We start from the raw sequence: 22,539 nt of genomic DNA on the forward strand, positions 1-22,539 counted from the left end.
CTGTACATGGACTGTGCTGTAATTTGCCATAGCTTTAAGATAAGGAATGTTATACAGTGGTCCCATGCATGGGCAAAATATAAGTTTTACTTGAGAATGTATACATTTTTAATAATACATATTCCATTTCTTCCATGCTTCATTTATATGAAAATCTGTGTAGTGTAACTGGCACATACTCAGGACTCAATAAATATTGTTAAATCTCAGTGTGTAAAGTTCTGGCCTCAGGGAAACACCACTGTGCTTTCCTGATCAGGGAGGCCCTGGGATCAGGCTGGGCTTAAGGGAGCCTGATGAGGTAGCACTTTGAGTAGCAGGTCAAGGCCTCATGGAACATAGCAATGAACAGAAAAGCCAGGTTGTAATAACTTTTCTTGAGACTTCTGTGAGCTAGATAGGTTAATATTTCTTAAGCGATGATGCATTCATGCATGTATGTAACTGGTTAAATGACTGCTCATTTAGTGACAGAGGGTTACTAATGGCTTCTCAGCCCTGTCCACATCCAGATTTTGATCAATATCTTAGATGAAGTTATTAATAGATGCTAATTTGGGGTTTAGATGGTATGAATCTGTGGAGGGGTCATATAGGATACATGCTCAGTCATGTCTGACTCTTTGCAACCCCGTGAACTGCAGTCCATGGGATTATCCTGGCAAGAATACAGAGGTGGGTTGCCATTTCCTACTCCAGAGGATCTTCCTTACCCAGGGATCGACCCACGTCTCCTGCAGCTCCTACATTGACAGGTGGAGCCTTTACCACTGAGTCATTCACCTGGGAAGCCCCAGGTGAATCTGTGAGGGATAATTGATACATTGGATGAAATATTAAAAATTCTTGGAAGATTGCAATAAATGTACAAATAACAATTAACTAGAAATAAAGGAAGCATTTCACATTTGGACTTTAAAAAGTTCCTGTAGGGCAGGGTATGTCTAGGTTAACTGCACAAATGCAAAACGCTCAGAGGGTTTAAGAGTCTACCATTCCGCATGGGTCAACAACATGATATGACTGCCAGAAGTTAATATAGTTTTAAGTCCCACTTAGGGAAAATGATATCCTGAATGAGGGATTGATGGTTTGCTTTCTCAGGTAAACTTGGTATACAGTGTACTACCCTTGGTGACATGGTTATCAGATGAACTTTGATTAAAACATAAAAGTTGACAGTAAATTTTTTTAAGTGAGTAACTAGATGTGTCTAAGATGCTGAGTAGAGTCAAAGTCATGAATTGTGAGACTGGAAGGAATAAAAATATTGTTTAAAAAATAATAAGTTTATAGGAAAAGGAAACTCAAGAAAGAAGCAATAGCTTCCCATAAATATCTGAAGGACTGTTGTATGACAGAGGGATGCAGTTTGTTTTATGGGATCTCAGAGATCACAATTCAGATCAGATCAGATCAGTCGCTCAGTTGTGTCCGACTCTTTGCGACCCCATGAATCACAGCACTCCAGGCCTCCCTGTCCATCACCAACTCCCAGAGTTCACTGAGACTCACGTACATCGAGTCAATGATGCCATCCAGCCATCTCATCCTATGTCGTCCCCTTCTCCTCCTGCCCCCAATCCCTCCCAGCATCAGAGTCTTTTCCAATGAGTCAACTCTTCGCTTGAGGTGGCCAAAGTACTGGAGTTTCAGCTTTAGCATCATTCCTTCCAAAGAAATCCCAGGGCTGATCTCCTTCAGAATGGACTGGTTGGATCTCCTTGCAGTCCAAGGGACTCTCAAGAGTCTTCTCCAACACCACATTTCAAAAGCATGAATTCTTCGGCGCTCAGCCTTCTTCACAGTCCAACTCTCACATCCATATATGACCACAGGAAAAACCATAGCCTTGACTAGACGGACCTTTGTTGGCAAAGTAATGTCTCTGCTTTTTAATGTACTGTCTAGGTTGGTCATAACTTTCCTTCCAAGGAGCAAGCGTCTTTTAATTTCATGACTGCAGTCACCATCTATAGTGATTTTGGAGCCCCCAAAAATAAAATCTGACACTGTTTCCACTATTTCTCCATCTATTTCCCATGCAGTGGTGGGACCGGATGCCATGATCTTCGTTTTCTGAATGTTGAGCTTTAAGCCAACTTTTTCACTCTCCACTTTCACTTTCATCAAGAGGCTTTTGAGTTCCTCTTCACTTTCTGCCATAAGGGTGGTGTCATCTGCATATCTGAGGTTATTGATATTTCTCCTGGCAATCTTGATTCCAGTTTGTGTTTCTTCCAGTCCAGCGTTTCTCATGATGTACTCTGCATAGAAGTTAAATAAACAGGATGACAATATACAGCCTTGACGAAATTCTTTTCCTATTTGGAACCAGTCTGTTGTTCCATGTCCAGTTCTAACTGTTGCTTCCTGACCTGCATATGGGTTTCTCAAGAGGCAGGTCAGGTGGTCTGGTATTCCCATCTCTTGAAGAATTGTCCACAGTTGATTGTGATCCACACAGTCAAAAGCTTTGGCATAGTCAATAAAGCAGAAATAGATGTTTTTCTGGAACTCTCTTGCTTTTGCGATGATCCAGCAGATGTTGGCAATTTGATCTCTGGTTTCTCTGCCTTTTCTAAAACCAGCTTGAACATCAGGAAGTTCACAGTTCACATATTGCTGAAGCCTGGCTTGGAGAATTTTGAGCGTTACTTTACTAACGTGTGAGATGAATGCAATTGTGCAGTAGTTTGAGCATTCTTTGGCATTGCCTTTCTTTGGGATTGGAATGAAAACTGAACTTTTCCAGTCCTGTGGCCACTGCTGAGTTTTCCAAATTTGCTGGCATATTGAGTGCAGTACTTCCACAGCATCATCTTTGAGGATTTGGAATAGCTCAACTAGAATTCCATCACCTCCACTAGCTTTGTTCGTAGTGATGCTTTCTAAGGCCCACTTGACTTCACATTCCAGGATGTCTGGCTCTAGGTCAGTGATCACACCATCGTGATTATCTGGGTCGTGAAGATCTTTTTTGTACAGTTCTTCTGTGTATTCTTGCCATCTCTTCTTAATAGCTTCTGCTTCTGTTAGGTCCATACCATTTCTGTCCTTTATTGAGCTCATCTTTGCATGAAATGTTCCTTTGGTATCTCTGATTTTCTTGAAGAGATCCCTAGTCTTTCCCATTCTGTTGTTTTCCTCTATTTCTTTGCGTTGATCGCTGAAGAAGGCTTTCCTATCTCTTCTTGCTATTCTTTGGAACTCTGTATTCAGATGTTTATATCTTTCCTTTTCTCCTTTGCTTTTCGCTTCTCTTCTTTTCACAGCTATTTGTAAGGCCTCCTCAGACAGCCATTTTGCTTTTTTGCATTTCTTTTCTATGGGAATGGTCTTGATCCCTGTCTCCTGTACAATGTCACGAACCTCTGTCCATAGTTCATCAGGCACTCTATCTATCAGATCTAGGCCCTTAAATCTATTTCTCACATCCACTATATAGTCATAAGGGATTTGATTTAGGTCATACCTGAATGGTCTAGTGGTTTTCCCTACTTTCTTCAATTTCAGTCTGAATTTGGCAATAAGGAGTTCATGATCTGAGCCACAGTCAGATCCTGGTCTTGTTTTTGCTGACTGTATAGAGCTTCTCCATCTTTGGCTGCAAAGAATATAATCAATCTGATTTTGGTGTTGACCATCTGGTGATGTCAATGTATAGAGTCTTCTCTTGTGTTGGTGGAAGAGGGTGTTTGTTATGACCAGTGCATTTTCTTGGCAAAACTCTATTAGTCTTTGCCCTGCTTCATTCCGTATTCCAAGGCCAAATTTGCCTGTTACCCTAGGTGTTTCTTGACTTCCTACTTTTGCATTCCAGTCCTCTATAATGAAAACGACATCTTTTTTGGGTGTTAGTTCTGAAAGGTCTTGTAGGTCTTCATAGAACCATTCAACTTCAGCTTCTTCAGCATTACTGGTTGGGGCATAGACTTGGATTACTGTGATATTGAATGGTTTGCCTTGGAAATGAACAGAGATCTTTCTGTCGTTTTTGAGATTGCATCCAAGTACTTCATTTCAGACTCTTTTGTTGACCATGATGGTTACTCCATTTCTTCTGAGGGATTCCTGCCCGCAGTAGTAGATATAATGGTCATCTGAGTTAAATTCACCCATTCTAGTCCATTTCAGTTCGCTGATTCCTAGAATGTCGACATTCACTCTTGCCATCTCTTGTTTGACCACTTCCAATTTGCCTTGATTCATGGACCTGACATTTCAGGTTCCTGTGCAATATTGCTCTTTACAGCATCGGACCTTGCTTCTATCACCAGTCACATCCAGAACTGGGTATTCTTTTTGCTTTGGCTCCACGCCTTCATTCTTTCTGGAGTTATTTCTCCACTGATCTCCGGTAGCATATTGGGCACCTACTGATCTGGGGAGTTTCTCTTTCAGTATCCTATCATTTTGCCTTTTCATACTGTTCATGGGGTTCTCAAGGCAAGAATACTGAAGTGGTTTGCCATTCCCTTCTCCAGTGGACCACATTCTGTCAAATCTCTCCACCATGACCTGCCCGTCTTGGGTTGCCCCACGGGCATGGCTTAGTTTCATTGAGTTAGACAAGGCTGTGGTCCTGGTGTGATTAGATTGAGTAGTTTTCTGTGAGTATGGTTTCAGTGTGTTTGCCCTCTGATGCCCTCTTACAACACCTACTGTCTTACTTTGGTTTCTCTTACCTTGGCGTGGGGTATCTCTTCATGGCTGCTCCAGAAAAGCGCAGCCATTGCTCCTTACCTTGGACCGAGGGATATCTCCTCACCACCGCCCTTCCTGACCTTTAATATGGGATAGCTCCTCTAGGCCCTCCTGCGCCCGCGCAGCCAGGGCTCCTTCGATGTGGGGTTGGTCCTCCCAGCCACCACCCCTGGCCTCTGTCCTGCGGTTGCTCCTCCCCGCCGCCGCCGCTGCCCTTGGCCTCAGGCTTAGGGGCCTGGGTTGCTCCTCCGGAGCGCCGCCCCTGGCCTCGGGCTTAGGGGCGTGGGGTATCTCCTCTCGGCCGCCCCCCCTGAGGATGAAAGAAAAGGAAGTGTAGGAAGATAAATAATGTCTAGAAGTTAGTTAATAACTTTTCCACCTTAAAAGCAATGAAATTTCTTTTTACTATAGGGATTCAAGAATAGCTAAATAAGCACTTATCCATGATACTGTGGAAGGATTTTAAGCATTTAAATGATAGAGACACTAGATGATGATGATGGTGATGATGACAATAAAAAGAACAATGACCATTTAGTGATCATGCACAATGTGCCAAATGCTATACTAATTGCTTCCACAAAACCACTTCTGTGCTCTACAAAGTATAATTTTGTTCTTTGCAACAGTTTTTAAAGCTGAGTATCCCTCGTGGCTCAGTGGTAAAGAATTTGCCTTCAAGGCAGTAGATCCAGGTTCAATCCCTGGGTTGGGAAAGTACTCTGGAGAAGGGAATGGCTACCCACTCTAGTATTCTTGCCTGGAGAATTCCATGGAAAGAGTTCCATGCAAAGAGGTAGCCCGGACATGACTGAGCAACTAGCATTTTCACTTTCATCATTATAGTGGCAAAGACTGCTAATAGATGATCAGTATTCCTTCTCCTCTTCTTCCTTTCAGTAACTGAGTTTCTCACTCCAGTTTTAACTACACTCATGGTTGTCCGTCTGTAGTCTTTATTCCCCAGCTTGCCCTGCAGTTAGGTGTGACCTAGTAACCAAGTTTAGACCCATGCAGTGTAAGCAGAAGGGTAGGTGCCACAACCTCTGGGTCATCTCTTTGAAAACTCTTGTGCTGGACAGTCTGTACTCCTTATCACCAAATGGAAAGATAAGTGACTGGAATAATATTTTATTTTTGAAGATGACCAATACTCCTGGACAACCTGGGTTCTGGATGAGCTCATGGAGCAGTCCATATACATACCCTAGGTGGTTCTGAAAAAGAAATAAACTCCTTCTCTAAGTCATTGATTATTTTTTTTAATTTTTATTTATTTTTTAATATAAATTTATTTATTTTAAATGGAGGTTAATTACTTTACAATATTGTATTGGTTTTGCCATACATCAACATGAATCCACCACAGGTATACACGTGTTCCCCATCCCGAACCCCCTCCCTCCTCCCTCCCTGTACCATCCCTCTGGGTCATCCCAGTACACCAGCCCCAAGCATCCAGTATCATGCATCAAACTTGGACTGGTGATTCATTTCATATATGATATTATACATGTTTCAATGCCATTCTCACAAATCATCCCACCCTCTCCCTCTCCCACAGAGTCCAAAAGAGTGTTCTATACATCAGTGTCTCTTTTGCTGTCTCGCATACAGGGTTATCATTGGCGTGGTTTAGCTGATGCCCTCTTACAATAAATGTCCTCATTATACAGTGAAGAAAGGCTCCCAAGTAGTTATGTGTGTGCTGTTTAGTCATGTCCGATTCTTTGCAACCCAGTGGACTATAGCCCACCAGGCTCCTCAGTCCATGGAATTTTCCAGGAAGAAAACTGTAATGGGTTGTCACTTCCTTCTCCAGGAGATCTTTTTGCACGTGGATTCTACCATTGTACCACCTGGGAAACTCAAGTAGTTAATCAGATTGCAAATGTCCATGTCATTGGTAAACAGCAAAGAAAAATTATACAGGATAGCGATTCAAGATATATACCTATGTAATAAAATATATACATACATGCATGCTAGTTGCTTCAGTTGTGTCCAACTCTTTGTGACCCCATGGACTGTAGCCTGCAGGGCTCCTCTGTTGGTGAGATTCTCCAAGCAACAATACTGGAGTGGGTTGCCATGCCCTGCTCCAGGGGATCTTCCCTACCCAGGGATCAAATCCTCTTTTTTATGTCTCCTGAATTGGCAGGCGGGTTCTTTACCAGTAGCACCACCTGATAAGCCCCAATAAAATATATATCTAAGTGAAGATTTTTAAAGAGATGAGAATACCAGACCACCTGACCTGCCTCCTGAGAAATCTGTATGCAGGTCAAGAAGTAACAGTTAGAACAGGACATGGAACAACAGACTGGTTCCAAATTGGGAAAGGAATACATCAAGGCTGTATATTGTCACCTTGCATATTTAACTTATATGCAGAGTACATCATGAGAAATGCTGGATTGGGTGAAGCACAAGTTGGATTCAAGATTGCCAGAAGAAATATTAATAACCTCAGATATGCAGATGACACCACCATTATGACAGAAAGTGAAGAGGAACTAAAGAGCCTCATGATAAAAGTGAAAGAGGAGAGTGAAAATGCTGGCTTTAAACTCAATATTCAAAAAACTAAGACAATGGCATCCAGTCCCATCACTTCATGGTAAATAGGGAAACAATAGAAACAGTGACAGACTTCATTTTCTTGGGCTCCAAAATCACTGCAGATGGTGACTGCAGCCATGAAATTAAAAGACACTTACTCCTTGGAAGAAAGATATGACAACCCTAGACAGCATATTAGAAAGCAGAGACATTACTTTACTGACAGAACTCCATACAGTCAAAGCTATGGTTTTTCCGGTAGTCATATATGGATTTGAAAGTTGGACTATAAAGAAAGCTGAGCGCCAAAGAGTTGATGCTTTTGAACTGTGTTGTTGGAGAAGACTCATGAGAGTCCCTTGGACTGCAAGGAGATCCAACCAGTCCATCCTAAAGGAAATCAGTCCTGAATATTCATTGGAAGGACTGATGTTGAAGCTGAAACTCCAGTACTTTGGCCACCTGATGCAAAGAACTGACTCATTGGAAAATACCCTGATGCTGGGAATTGGAAAGATTGAAGGCAGGAGGAGAAGAGGATAACAGAGGATGAGATGGTTGGATGGCACCACTGACTTGATGGACTTGAGTTTGGGCAAGCTCCGGGAGTTGGTGGTGGACAGGGAAGCCTGATGTGCTGCAGTCCACAGGGTCGCAAAGAGTCTGACATGACTGAGCGACTAAACTGAACTGAAGTGAATAATACATATAAAATTAGATCTTGTTGAACTTTAAATACAAAAAGCAGTAGCAATTAGGTAGAGATCTTAAATATACTTTGAAGAAAATCGTCAGGGTAAAAATTAGGTATTTTAAGCACCTCTCAATATATTAACTTGAACAGTAATCTCAGTCTTCTACTTTTTTACATTTATTTGCAAAATGTTTCTTTAGAGGTCTGCTAGCCTTGCCAAATATCTTATATACCATTACATCATTATGTGTATTAAATGATGAAAATATTTCTGTTCTTGATTTTATGCAAATTCATTTTTATTTACAGCGACTTTTAGGATACTAGATGATGAAAGCAAAAGTATTCTATTAGAATCTATTGATTGCAAGAGATCAGTGTTTATTCTTTAACATTTTTGTTCATGATACATTCGTGTGCTTTATCTTCAATCTGATAGTTAGGCAATAAAGATGATTGGAATCTAATTTGATTCTCCCTCTACACACCTAGAGCATTGGCACTCGCCCCGTTGAGCTCTGCCTTCCCTCTCCACTCTCTCCATCCCTGTTTCCAGGCAGAACCCTGTCTGCACTCACACAGGAAAATCCAGAATCTTGGGCTTCCCCTTGGAGCTCTACTGCTGAGAGGATATGTATTTCTGCTCATCAGCCAGAAAGGGAGGAAGGCCATCACTTCAGAGAAGCCCAGAGTAGCTTTCTCTTCCTTCTTTAATAAGGAATATTTGGAGTAAATGCATTGCTTTTCATCATAGATCACAATGGGAAACAAGTGAATGCAAAAACCCTCCCTAGTAGTTTGATCTTTATAATTGACAGTTGGGAAGTGACATTAGCTCCTTAAGCTGGCCCTCTGAGGAGAGAAAGGGGGCCTCGTGTTAAAGTTGGGTGGCAGTTGTGGCCTATTGTTTTAGCATGGTTATGCCAAGCTGTCATTTTCTGGTTGTCAGTTTTGTGTAGAGCAGACAATGGGTTTCTTTTAGAAGTTATGTACTTAATATAACTTCTTATAGTCAAAGTACACATTTGATAAACTGTAAGCTACAGAATAATTACAGCATGCAAGTGTTCTTGCTTATGAAATGCCAACAATTTATCCCTTAATTATAGGGAGTTCATCATATAGTTAATTACCATAGTTTGAGGGAAAGTCATGATTTTTCTGAAGACTAAGTAAATCTGAACATTCGTTACATTTGGTTTTATGAAAAGAATTAATCATCTGTGGAAACCAGCCCATCATATCTCAATGTTCACTAAACATTGAAGTTACCAGTAACTTTACTTACAGCTGTTTGTAATATCAAATCAGGAGAGGTCTAAATGTTTATCTGTAGTGACTTATTAAATCCATTGGGCTACATTCCTACAGTAGGATCCAGAACATTTTAGTGTGGTGTTTCTGTTTACAGTTTCTAGCGGTAGAATGGCTGGCAGTTTGGGGTACTTTGGATCTTGGGCAGCTTACTTAATTGCTCTGTGACTCAGTTTTCTCCTGCATAGAATGATTCATAGAATGAGAGCCATAAGAGTTCAGTAACATAATAAGCAAGCACTTAGAACAGCCTGGCACCTCTGAAGCCTTTAATCATTACCAATTATTATTACTATTCAACAGCTGAAATGGATGAGGTAAATCAAGATGTGGAAAGTTTTCTGACATATTGTAGAATGTGTTTTTTTAAGTTGATGTGTATAAAATGTGTCTATATATGATGAAGCCAGTTATGCAAAATACCAAAGATATTTCTCTCTGCTGCTGCTCTGCTAAGTCGCTTCAGTCGTGTCCGACTCTGTGTGACCCCATGATGGCAGCCCACCAGGCTTCCCTGTCCCTGGGATTCTCCAGGCAAGAATACTGGAGTAGGTTGCCATTTCCTTCTCCAGTGCAGGAAAGTGAAAAGTGAAAGTGAAGTCACTCAGTCATGTCCGACTCTTCCCGACCCCATGGACCGCAGCCCACCAGGCTCCTCCATCCATGGGATTGTCCAGGCAAGAGTACTGGAGTGGATGCCATTGCCTTCTCCACCTGTTTCTCTCTAGTAGGAAACAAAAAGATCATGTAGATGAGACAGAGAAGTGGGAAGGTTGCCTATAGACACTAATCTGAGAGCCACTGACATTGTGGACCTGATTGTTGCTCGCTCTTCCTCCTTTTCCTCCCTTCTTCCCTTTCTCCCTTCTTTCATTCCTTCCTTCCTTTCTTTCTTCCTTTTCTCCCTTTCTCTTTTCTTCTTATGATGAGGTTATAGTCATGAAAAATTGTGTAACTAAAATACTTACAATGTTTTAAAATTAGTCTTCTTCAGCTGCTCTTTAAGAAGGTCCTGGTTATGCTTCTTTGTATTAACTATCAATATATTCTAATTGACCGAAGTCCCTTGGAAAAATTCCCCCAGAATTATTTAAATTCCTGTGCCCCTTCCTTATGACTCACACAAGCCTTTTGAGAGCGTTCAGTGTACTTTTCTCAGCCAAATTGGGCACGGAGACCTTGGTTGTAGTGCACATGTCTTTATGCCTCATGCCAGGGTCCAGCTGCCCTTGGCACACCTCTCTTTTGGGTCCTGTCTGTCCTGGGGCCCTTATAAAAACTGTGCGCAGGTGCCTCTCATGTTCAGGACCCACACGTCCCACCAACTGAAGGTCCCAGGGAGCCAACATTTTTCTTCAGTCACACCACTTCTCCCTTTCCAGCTCATCCTTTTCTGGCTCCTGCCTTCAAGAGCTCATGCATCCAAAACAGAATCTTCAAGGGTGCTGGCTTTAGGAGGTTAGCAAAAATACAAAGGCACTGTTAATCACTCTCAGGAGTCCAAAAAACAAAAGTCTGCCTCTCAGGGTATATGCCCAGTTGTGGGATTGCTGGGTCATATGGTACTTCTATTTTTAGTTTTTAAGAAACTTCCATAATTTAAAAAGACACATGTACCCTAATATTCATTGCGGCACTATTTATAGTAGCCAGGACATAGAAGCAACCTAAGTGTCCATCAATAGATGAATTGATAAAGAAGATGTTATACATACATACAATGGACTATTATTCAGCCATAAAAGGAAGGAAATTGGGTCATCTGTAGAGATGTGGATGGACCTAGACTCTGTCATACAGAGTAAAGTAAGTCAGAAAGAGAAAAACAAATATCGTATATTAACGCATATATGTGGAATCTGAAAAAAATGGTACAGATGAACCTAGTTCCAGGGCAGGAATACAGATACAAACATAGAGGACTGACATGTGGACATGGGGGATGAAGGGGAGGATGGGATGAATTGGGAGATTGTTGTTGTTTAGTCACTAAGTCACGTCCAACAGTTTGCAACCCCATGGACTGTAGTGCGCCAGGTTTCCCTAGCCATCACTGTCTCCCAGAGTTTGCTCAAACTCGGGTTCATGGAGTCAGTGATGCTTTCCAACCATCTCATCCCCTTTTCCTGCCTTCAAGGAGATTAGGTTTGACATGAATACACTCAGTTCAGTTCAGTCGCTCAGTCGTGTCTGACTCTTTGCGACGCCTTGAATCGCAGCACGCCAGGCCTCCCTGTCCATCACCAACTCCCAGAGTTCACTCAGACTCATGTTCATCAAGTCAGCGATACCATCCAGCCATCTCATCCTCTGTCGTCCCCTTCGCCTCCTGCCCCCAATCCCTCCCAGCATCAGAGTCTTTTCCAATGAGTCAGCTCTTTGCATGAGGTGGCCAAAGTACTGGAGTTTCAGCTTTAGCATCAGTCCAAAGAACACCCAGGGCTGATCTCCTTCACAATGGGCTGGTTGGATCTCCTTGCAGTCCAAGGGACTCTCAAGAGTCTTCTCCAACACCACAGTTCAAAAGCATCAATTCTTCAGCGCTCAGCTTTCTTCACAGTCCAACTCTCACATCCATACATGACCACTGGAAAAACCATAGCCTTGACTAGACGGACCTCTGTTGGCAAAGTAATGTCTCTGCTTTTGAATATGCTATCTAGGTTGGTCATAACTTTCCTTCCAAGGAGTAAGCGTCTTTGAATTTCATGGCTGCAGTCACCATCTGCAGTGATTTTGGATACATTACCATGTGTAAAACAGCTAGTGGGAATCTGCTATAAAGCACAGGGAGCTCAACTTGGTGCTCTGTGATGACCTAGATGAGTGGGATGGGAAAGACGTTCAAGAGGGAAGGGATATACATAGATATAGATATAGGTATAGCTGGTTCACTCTGTTGTAGAGCAGAAACTAACACAACATTGTAAAGCAATTATACTTCAATATAAAAAGATTCTACCTCTCCTAGGAAATGAAGATGGAAACATTTACATATTCATTAGCTTTACTCTCCTATATTAGCAAGAGTAAAGTAGGAATTAATGTCTTAATAGCTGTGTCACTGAGAGCAAAAACTAGATAGAGTAAAATTTTAGGCATTTCTGCTAGATATAGTATGAATAGTTTCAGTTTGATGGATGTCACCAAAGGACAATTAAAATTTTTCTTTGCCAGTAAAGAAGTTGGATGTTGTAAAAGTGGCTAGCATCCTATATAATCCCAGTAATATCCTTCAGATTTCAAAGAGTGAGAACAAGAGATAGGAGCAACCTCTGAGAGAATGAGAAGTCTTATTTACCACATGATTCAGCACCATGAACCAACACCATATGAAACAGGGCTAGCAAATAGGCAAGTACACCCCAAAAGAAAGCCTTCAGACAAGAAGCTTTCCTCTGATCAGGCTTCTCATTAATAAGGGTCCATGCCAGATGAAGAAATCCCTTCCTGAACTGAATAAGTACTATAAAATGGGATGGAGAGTTATCTTCAGTCAAAAATATAAATAAGCTACATCCAAGGACTATATCATTCTCCTGTAGAAGAGATTAAGCTGAACAGAATAGCAGTCCTGACATTTCAGCAACCATAGCAATGAAACTGTAGAAATAAACTGACCTTCCTGAAAATGTCCATGGCCTCAGCTTCTTCTTCCACTCCACTCAGGCTGCCAAATCATCAACATGATGTTGTAAAACTATATTCTCCAGCTCTTCAGCTCAAGATCTAAGTGAAGGATCCCCTGACTATTCATGAAAACACTTAAAGGATCTTTGAATCTTCTCCCACTACATTTAGGAATATAAACTGAGCTAAATCTATTCTGATTCAGGCATAAATAATTAGAACAGTTCCTTAAATTCTTTAAGATGATTTTATGACACAGAAGGATTTTATGACACAGAAGAGACATTTTAAAGAGTCAGAATACATTTTTTTAGGAAAAAAAGATGAGTCAAGATATTTAATTAAATTTATTATAGATAATATGTGTTTTCTACTGTCAATGAAATTAAAGAAAATATGTTTAATGAGAGATGAAAGATAGCTAGCACAAAGGTACAGTTAGGAAACTAATGTGAGAAAACAGTGTCATGGCAAGATTAAAACCAGTACTGTGTATGTGAGCTCAGTTGTGTCTGACTCTTTGTGACCCAATGGACTGTAGCCCACCAGGCTCATCTGTCCACGGAATTTTCCAGGCAAAAATACCGGAGCAGGTTGCCGTTTCCTACTCCAGGGGATCTTCCCAACCCAGGGATTGAGCCTGCCTCTCCTGCCTCCCCTCTGGCAGGTGGATTCTTTACCAGTGTGCCACCTGGAAAGTTCAAAATCACAAAGACAAAATCCACCATGGAGAAAGTAAAATCAGTTATGTTAAGGACAGGTTTCAGAATTCGCAGTAAAAGTACAACAGAATAAAATTGATCCAAGTAAAGATAATAGATATGAAGGATATACCTCAGAATATAACAGGTGAATCACTTGTTATATGGATGTTGAAGAAGAGGACACTATTCAGATAAATACTATAAGGAAACTTTCCTTCCAGATAAATATCTGAATCTTTAGACTTGAAGGATTAACAAGATACCAGGTAAAATATACTAGAAGTTAGATATTTCTTGGTAAAAAATTCAGATTTCAATACTGAAGAAAGAATTCTATAAATATTGTGGTAGCTGATATTATCGTTCCTAATTACTATCTACCCCCTTCCATAGGCAGAGTATCCTTTCTGCTTCAGTTTCTTTAGACTTGATCAATGACAAGTGGATGAACCTGACAGATAGCTCATCAACCAGAAACTTGTAGAGTCATCATAAGCTTTGCCCAGTCTTGTTGCTCATGATCCTTTCTTTCGGGGAAGGCCATGTTCCAGATATGGGCTGTTTCTGACGGCCTAGGTCACAGAATGGGAAGTCATGGGCAGCAGACCAATGCCCAACCTGTAGCTTGGAGCAGATCTACAGTACCTGAGCACCAATGTGTAGTATAAGAAAGAAACACACATTTGTTACTGGTAGCCAACTGAGCCTTTGAGGTTTTAATACAGTGTGCCTAGTGAATGAAACCAAATACACACAAAGCGAACACCCCACGCAAGACTAACAGCATGCTAGCTACAGACTTCTCCCTCGACAGCATGAGATGCCAGAATAGAATGAAGCAATGTCTTCTGAGTTTCCATGGAACAGTTTGTGACATACGAATTCTGTTCCCGCCCAAAAGGTCATTTAAGCATTAAGATAACCATAAAGCACCAGATATGTAAGAATTCCCGGGTGGTTCAGTTGTAAAGAATCCATCTGCAATGCAGGAGACACAGGTTCAACCCATGGGCCAGAAACATCCCCTGGAGAAGGGAATGGCTACCCACATCAGTATTCTTGCCTGGAAAATTCTATGGACAGAGGAGCCTAGCGGACTGCAGTCCCTGGGGTTGCAAAGAGTCAGACACGACTAAGTACGCACACACATGGTAAATACAGTGACAGAAACAGGGCAAAATTAATAAATTCATTTAAACAGAAGATCTATTGCAAAATTAATTAATGCAGCAATGACAAAATGAGACAAATCTTAGATAATACCAATAAAATTGTGAAAGTGTGATGAGTTGTAGACTTTATAAAGGAGGGACTCAATATTAGTTTCATTCTTGCAATAACTAGAAAATTTAGGTTCAAGCATTTTTAAAAATAAACCTGTAAAATATAAATGACGTACTTGCTAGTGAGTTAATGTCTGTAATATATAAAACATACTAGTTGAAAAATAGGCAAAGTTCATAAATAGGCACACCATTAGAGATGAAATTCAAACCAAAAAGAAGTATAGGAAAAAGTATTCTTAGATTCATGAAGTCTTTTATGCAATACTGTGGGGTTGATTATTACCCTATAAGCAAGGACGAGCCAAGAAAGAGTATCAGGAAGGAAATGGCATGTTCAGAATGGAAAATAAATTGAAGGAGAGCAACACTGAAGCAGAACAAAACCAAAAAGAAACGAGTCTGTGACAGACTGTTGTAAAAATCCAGACAAATGATAAAAGATGATGTAGACTCTGCCTCAGTACAGCCTTGTCATGCCTTTTGACTGACCAGGCATCAGTTCAGTTGCCAGTCATGTCCAACTCTTTGTGACCCCATGAACTGCAGCACGCCAGACCTCCCTGTCCATCACCAACTCCCGGAGTTTACCCAAACTCATGTCAGGTGGTCTGGTATTCCCATCTCTTGAAGAATTTTCCACAGTTTATTGTGATCCACACAGTCAAAGGCTTTGGCATAGTCAATAAAGCAGAAATAGATGTTTTTCTGGAACTCTCTTGTTTTTTCAATGATCCAGCGGATGTTGGCAATTTGATCTCTGGTTCCTCTGCCTTTTCTAAAACCAGCTTGAACATCTGGAACTTCACAGTTCACGTATTGCTGAAGCCTGGCTTGGGGAATTTTGAACATTACTAGCATGTGAGATGAGTGCAATTTTGTGGTAGTGAGCATTCTTTGGCATTGCCTTTCGTTGGGATTGGAATGAGAACTGACCTTTTCTAGTCCTGTGGCCATTGCTGAGTTTTTCAAATTTGATGGCAAATTGAGTGCAGCACTTTTGCAGCATCATCTTTTAGGATTTGAAATAGCTCAACTGGAATTCCATCACCTCCACTAGCTTTGCTCGTAGTGATGCTTTCTAAGGCCCACTTGACTTCACATTCCAGGATGTCTGGCTCTAGGTCAGTGATCACACCATCATGATTATCTGAGTCGCAAAGATCTTTTTTGTATAGTTCTTCTGTGTATTCTTGCCGCCTCTTCTTAATATCTTCTGCTTTTGTAGGTCCACACCATTTCTGTCCTTTATTGAGCCTGTCTTTGCATGAATGTTCCCTTGATATCTCTAATTTTCTTGAAGAGATCTCTAGTCTTTCCCATTCTATTGTTTTCTTCTATTTCTTTGCACTGATTGCTGAGGAATGCTTTCTTATCTTTCCTTGCTATTCTTTGGAACTCTGCATTCAAGGGTATATCTTTCCTTTTCTCCTTTGCTTTTCACTTCTCTTCTTTTCACAGCTATTTGTAAGGCCTCCTCAGACAGATATTTCGCTTTTTTGCATTTCTTTTTCTTGGGGATGGTTCTGATCCCTGTCTACCATACAATGTCATGAACTTCCGTCCATAGTTCCATCAGTCACTCTTTCTATCAGATCTAGTCCCTTAAATCTCTTTCTCACTTCCACTGTATAATCATAAGGGATTTGATTTAGGTCATACCTGAATGGTCTAGTGGTTTTACCCACTTTTTTCAATGTAAGTCTGAATTTGGCAATAAGGAGTTCATGATCTGAACCACAGTCAGCTCCCTGTCTAGTTTTTGCTGACTGTATAGAGCTTCTCTATCTTTGGCTGCAAAAAATATAATCAGTCTCATTTCGGTGTTGACCATCTGGTGATGTCCATGTGTAGAGTCTTCTCTTGTGTTGTTGGAAGAGGGTGTTTGCTATGACCAGTGCGTTCTTTTGGCAAAACTGCATTAGCCTTTGTGCTAGTTTGGTGAAATGTATTTTGGGCGGGTGCTGATTCTGTTCAGAGGAGTTGTCTTACTCCATTCAGTCTGCTATAACAGAATACTATAGACCGGTCAGAGAAGGCAATGGCACCCAACTCCAGTACTCTTGCCTGGAAAATCCCATGGACAGAGGAGCCTGGTAGGCTGCAGTCCATGGGGTTGCTAACAGTCAGACATGACTGAGCGACTTCACTTTCACTTTTCACTTTCATGCATTGGAGAAGGAAATGGCAACCCACTCCAGTGTTCTTGCCTGGAGAATCCCAGGGACTGCGGAGCCTGGTGGGCTGCCGTCTATGGGATCGCACAGAGTCGGACATGACTGAAGTGACTTATAATAGACCGGTAGCTTATAAACAACAGAAGTTTGTTTCTCACAGTCCTGAAGGCTGGGATGTCTGAGGTCAAGGCACTGGCAGATTCAGTCCCTAATGAGGGCTCTCTTCCTGGTTCACAGATGGCCTTATCCCTGTGCCTTCTCACAGCAGCAGGGTTGAGGGAGTTCTGTAAGGTCCCTTTAATAAGAACAGTTATCCCATTCATAAAAGTCTCTGCCTTTAAGATCTAATCACCCCCTAAAACCCATTTCCTAGACTCATCATGTTGGGAATTAAGTTTCAACATAGGAATTTGGGGTTACAAAAGAATGCAGTCTATATGCAGCGGTTATCTAACCACACCAGTGATTTACAGTGAAAAAGGGCTATATGCTGTCCAGGGTGTCATTAGGAAAACTATTTCTCCATCCCACCCACCTTAGGAAACACGCCAGTCTTTCATCTGTGTCATTTTCCTGTCCTCCCTTCAAAGATTTCTCTTGAACAGAAAAATGATCAATGAAAAGAAATAGAGGAAAACAATAGAATAGGCAAGACTAGAAATCTCTTCAAGAAAATTAGAGATAACAAGGCAAATTTTCATGTAAAGATGGGCACAATAAAGGACAGACATGGTAGGGACCTAATAGAAGCAGAAGATATTAAGAAGAGGTGGCAAGAATACACAGAACTATACAAAAAAGATCTTCATGACCCAGATAATCATGACAGTGTAAACACTCACCTAGAGCTAGGCTTCCTGGAATGCGAAGTCAAGTTGGCCTTAGGAAGCATCACTACGAGCAAAGCTAGTGGAGGTGATGGAATTCCAGTTGAGCTATTTCAAATCCTGAAAGATGATGCTGTGAAAGTGCTGCACTCAATTTGCCATCAAATTTGAAAAACTCAGCAGTGGCCACAGGACTAGAAAAGGTCAGTTCTCATTCCAATCCCAACGAAAGGCAGTGCCAAAGAAGGCTCAAACTACTGCACAATTGCACTCATCTCACACGCTAGCAAAATAATGGTCAAAATTCTCCAAGCCAGGCTTCAACAGTACGTGAACTCTGAACATCCAGATGTTCAAGTTGGATTTAGAAAAGGCAGAAGAACCAGAGATCAAATTGCCAACATCCACTGGATCATCAAAAAAGCAAAAGAGTTCCCTAAAAACATCTACTTCTGCTTTATTGACTATACCAAAGCCTTTGACTGTGTGGATCACAATAAACTGTGGAAAATTCTGAAAGAGATGGGAATACCAAACGACCTGACCTGCCTCCTGAGAAATCTGTATGCAGGTCAAGAAGCAACAGTTAGAACTGGACCTGGAATAACAGACTAGTTCCAAATTGGGAAAGGAGTGTGTCAAGGCTGTATATTGTCACCGTGCTTATTTAACTTATATGCAGAGTACATCATGAGAAATGCTGGGCTGGATGAAGCACTGGCTGGAATCAAGATTGCCAGGAGAAATATCAATAACCTCAGATATGTAGATGACAACACCCTTATGACAGAAATCGAAGAAGAACTAAAGAGCCTCTTTATGAAAGTGAAAGTCAAAAGTTGGCTTTAAACTCAACATTCAGAAAACTCAGATCATGGCAGCTGGTCCCATCACTTCATGGCAGATAGATGGGGAAACAGTGGAACCAGTAACAGACTTTATTTTGGGGGGCTCCAAAATCACTGCAGATGGTGATTGCAGCCATGAAATTAAAAGACACTTGCTCCTTGGAAGAAAAGTTACGACCAACCTAGACAGCACATTAAAAAACAGAGACATTACTTTGCCAACAAAGGTCCGTCTAGTCAAGGCTATGGTTTTTCCTGTGGTCATGTATGGATGTGAGAGTTGGACTATGAAGAAAGCTGAGCACTGAAGAATTGATGCTTTTGAACTATGGTGTTGGAGAAGACTCTTGAGAGTCCCTTGGACTGCAAGGAGATCCAACCAGTCCATCCTAAAGGAGATCAGTCCTGGGTTTTCACTGGAAGGACTGATGTTAAAGCTGAAATTCCAGTACTTTGGCCACCTGATGCAAAGAACTGCCTCATTGGAAAAGACTCGGATCTGGGAAAGATTGAAGACGGGAGGAGAAGGGGACTACAGAGGATGAGATGGTTGGATCATATCACCCACTCAATGGACGTGAGTTGAGTAGACTCCAGGAGTTGGTAATGGACAGGGAGGCCTGTCATGCTGCAGTCCATGGGTCACAAACAGTTGGACGTGACTGAGGACTGAACTGAACTGAACTGAACAGAAAAGGAGTTCCTTGTCTTCTTTCCTTCGAGGGATCCTCCTGGGTCAAGCTGCATTCATTCCAGCAGCAGAGCACTAGGTGCTTTTATTTTTATCCTCTCTCTTGCCCTCTGCTTGTTCTCCCTCTTAAGGCAGAAGGCTACCATTCAAATTTGCATAGGTAAGCACATTCAAATGATGTATGCTTATGCATCATCAGTTTTAACTGATGCCAAACAACAAAATCTAAAGAAGTGGACACTATATGGCAAGGGAACAAAAAATGTTTTAAATAAATATAAGGATGTATGGGATTTGATAGAAAATGAAGTATTTCCAGTAGATCCAAGAGCAATTGATATCTTTTTTTTTTTTTTTAGTTTTGTTAAGGCATGTATTAATAGGACAGGCTGCTATAGCCACTTACAGCTATTCTGAGATATCTCTGAGAATTCATTTAATGGATTGAGCCAGGTAGAGGAAATAAATGCTTTTTGAGAAAAAAATTTTCTCCATTATATATATATATTTTTAAGGTTTATGCGATCTAATCATTTAAACCAAAAGTGATCCCCTTTTGCCTACAACAGGAAAGGGAAAGTAATGCTAGAAAGAATTTACAAGATTGCAGATTACAGTTTTGTACATCAAAACAGGGACTTTTTACTAGCCTGTACTACCCAAGAAGCTCGTGGTGTGAAAGCACTCCCTTATCAACAGAAGCGTCACTGGAATGAAAGTGGTGAGCATTGATCACAACTCAAAAAATCTAGAAATGGCATAAGAAGTGTGTAATATTACAGATGGAAACTTCTGTGTTATGTTTAATTCTCATGGCAACTGTGCTTCCCAGGTGGCTCAGTGGTAAAGGATCCACCTGCCAATGCAGGAGACACAGGTTCAATCCCTGGGTCAGGAAAATCCCCTGGAGAAGGAAATGGCAACCCATTCCAGTATTCTTGCCTGGAGAACACCATGGACAGAGAAGTCTGGCGGGCTGTAGTCCATGGAGTCACTGAGTCAGACACAACTTAGCAACTAAACAAAAATAATGGCAACTGTAATGGAAATTTATATGGATAAGAAAATTCTAAGGGAATTCATGGTGACCCAGAAAAGGCCATGCATTGACATTTACACTGATTGCTTTGCAGATTATAAAATCATAGAAATCAGAGTGAAGCCTGTGTTGAAATTTAGGCAGAGTTAGGGTGGGTGAAGGATGGAAAGACAGGCTTTTGCAGCTTGACCTTGAGAGCTTCCCTGGTGACTCAATGATAATCTGCCTGCAATACAGGAGCAGCAGGAACGAGGGCTCCATCCCTGAGTCTGGAAGATCCCCTGGAGGAGGGCATGGCAACCCACTCCAGTATTCTTGCATGGCAAATCCCACGGACAGAGGAGCCTTGTGAGCTATAGTCCATACGGTTATAGAATCAGACATGACTGAAGTGACCTGGCACTCACACATGCAAGCATCTTCAGTTTGAAGCTTGGTTTGACTACATTATAGCTAGTCAAACTAGGTGGGATTACATGAATACTCCTCTCCTCATTTTCTGAAAAATTGATATAATAATCATTTCCTTATGGAGTGATTGATGGGATTAACAGATCACAAATGAACTTCTTGGCACATGGTAGGTGCTTAACATTAGTTCCCTCCTGTAACAATAATGCTTCCCTTAATAGGATTTTCATTGTGTTTCAGGAGCTAGATAGATAATAGATAGATAGAGATATAGAGATATATACCTATCCTTATAGATATATTTCATGGATTTAAACATTTATACAGATTGTCTATGTCATGCATAGCACATGTGGCAGAAAAGATTATACTATAAAATGTTGCATACATTAGTGTCACAGCAACAGCAAAACAATCCTGTGGTTTCCTGCCAAAACAAATATGATTATACATTACGGTGCTGTCTGTGATAAATTCCTTTGAGGTTTCAAAATGTCGTGCTTGAATAAAGATGGCAATCTATTTGAGATTCAGTTGCTTTTCTGGAATGCAAATCTTTGTTTTACAGAGCTGCTGAACTGTAATGTAAATGTTATATAGGATCTTGTCAAAACAACTGTATTAGTGATCAGATATTGGAATAGTTAGTGGAACTAAATACCCTCATATTTTAGGGCTTTTTTCTCAATCTAAGGTTTGATTACTTATGAGAAATATTTGAAGTAAATCAGTGTTTGCATGCTGTACTCTGTTCTCACTTGTTTAATTTTGCTTAAAAAGGACAATTTTAAATGCAGGCTTAACAATTCCAACCAGGCATCAACATTTTAGTTTAAAAAAGTAATTATATACTGATATTACTTTGCCATATGTCATTTTTTTTCCTATTTGTGCTTCCATGTATCCATTATTTATTTCTCCACACTATGTATACCTGATAATACACTTCACAAAGAATAAAAGATAGATTTTTTTTTCAATCTTACCTAACAGGCCTATTATAAAAACCTCTTTTCAGTAAATTACTTCTGAATATAAACAAGCTATCTCATCTCGTTTTACTAATAAATAGAGAGTTGATGACTACATTTTTAAATTATATGATTTATGTAGTCATTAGTTAAGGAGAGAATAAAACCATGATGGATTAAAAAAAAAATCCCTCTCAGTGCACACATCGTTAGTTACACATGGAAAACTGCTCCTACCCATTCATTCTCCTCTTCTCTCAGATCGGTTCCCTTTTGCTAGACGGTCCCTGGGACTCTATGGAGGGCTTCAAAGTCAATCCAGGGCACCATGGCTCTATGAACATTTTTGGAGGAGAAAAATGTAAAATTCTACTTGACTGAAACTAGGAAGATAAACAATTACTTCATTCCCTGTCTTACAAAATAATCACATTTTATTGTGGTTTATTGTTTCTATTAAGGAAGCAACAAGTTATTCAGGTATATTGTTTAAAATTTGAAAATCTGGAGAAGCAAAACACAAACAGAAAGTATCCATATCCTACCACAGTAATCACTGGAAATATTTTCTTAAAATAGCCTCGAGGCCCCATGAGTGTGTGGGTGGGTTTGTGTGTGGTAGAGGACCTACCTGATCCTGCTTTTTTCTGATCCTGCTTTTGCTCTCATAACAGTATATTG

The 22,539-nt window shown here is 40.8% G+C and overlaps 1 protein-coding gene across 3 annotated transcripts in view; it reads left to right on the forward strand.

Annotated features, from left to right (window-relative positions):
- PLPPR5 (phospholipid phosphatase related 5) overlaps positions 1 to 22,539 on the forward strand; it is a 135,954-nt gene that overhangs the window by 101,208 nt on the left and 12,207 nt on the right. The gene's annotated exons all lie outside the window — the stretch shown is intronic.

This window comes from Bos mutus, chromosome 3 (assembly GCF_027580195.1).
Source record: "Bos mutus isolate GX-2022 chromosome 3, NWIPB_WYAK_1.1, whole genome shotgun sequence".
NCBI lineage: Eukaryota > Metazoa > Chordata > Mammalia > Artiodactyla > Bovidae > Bos > Bos mutus.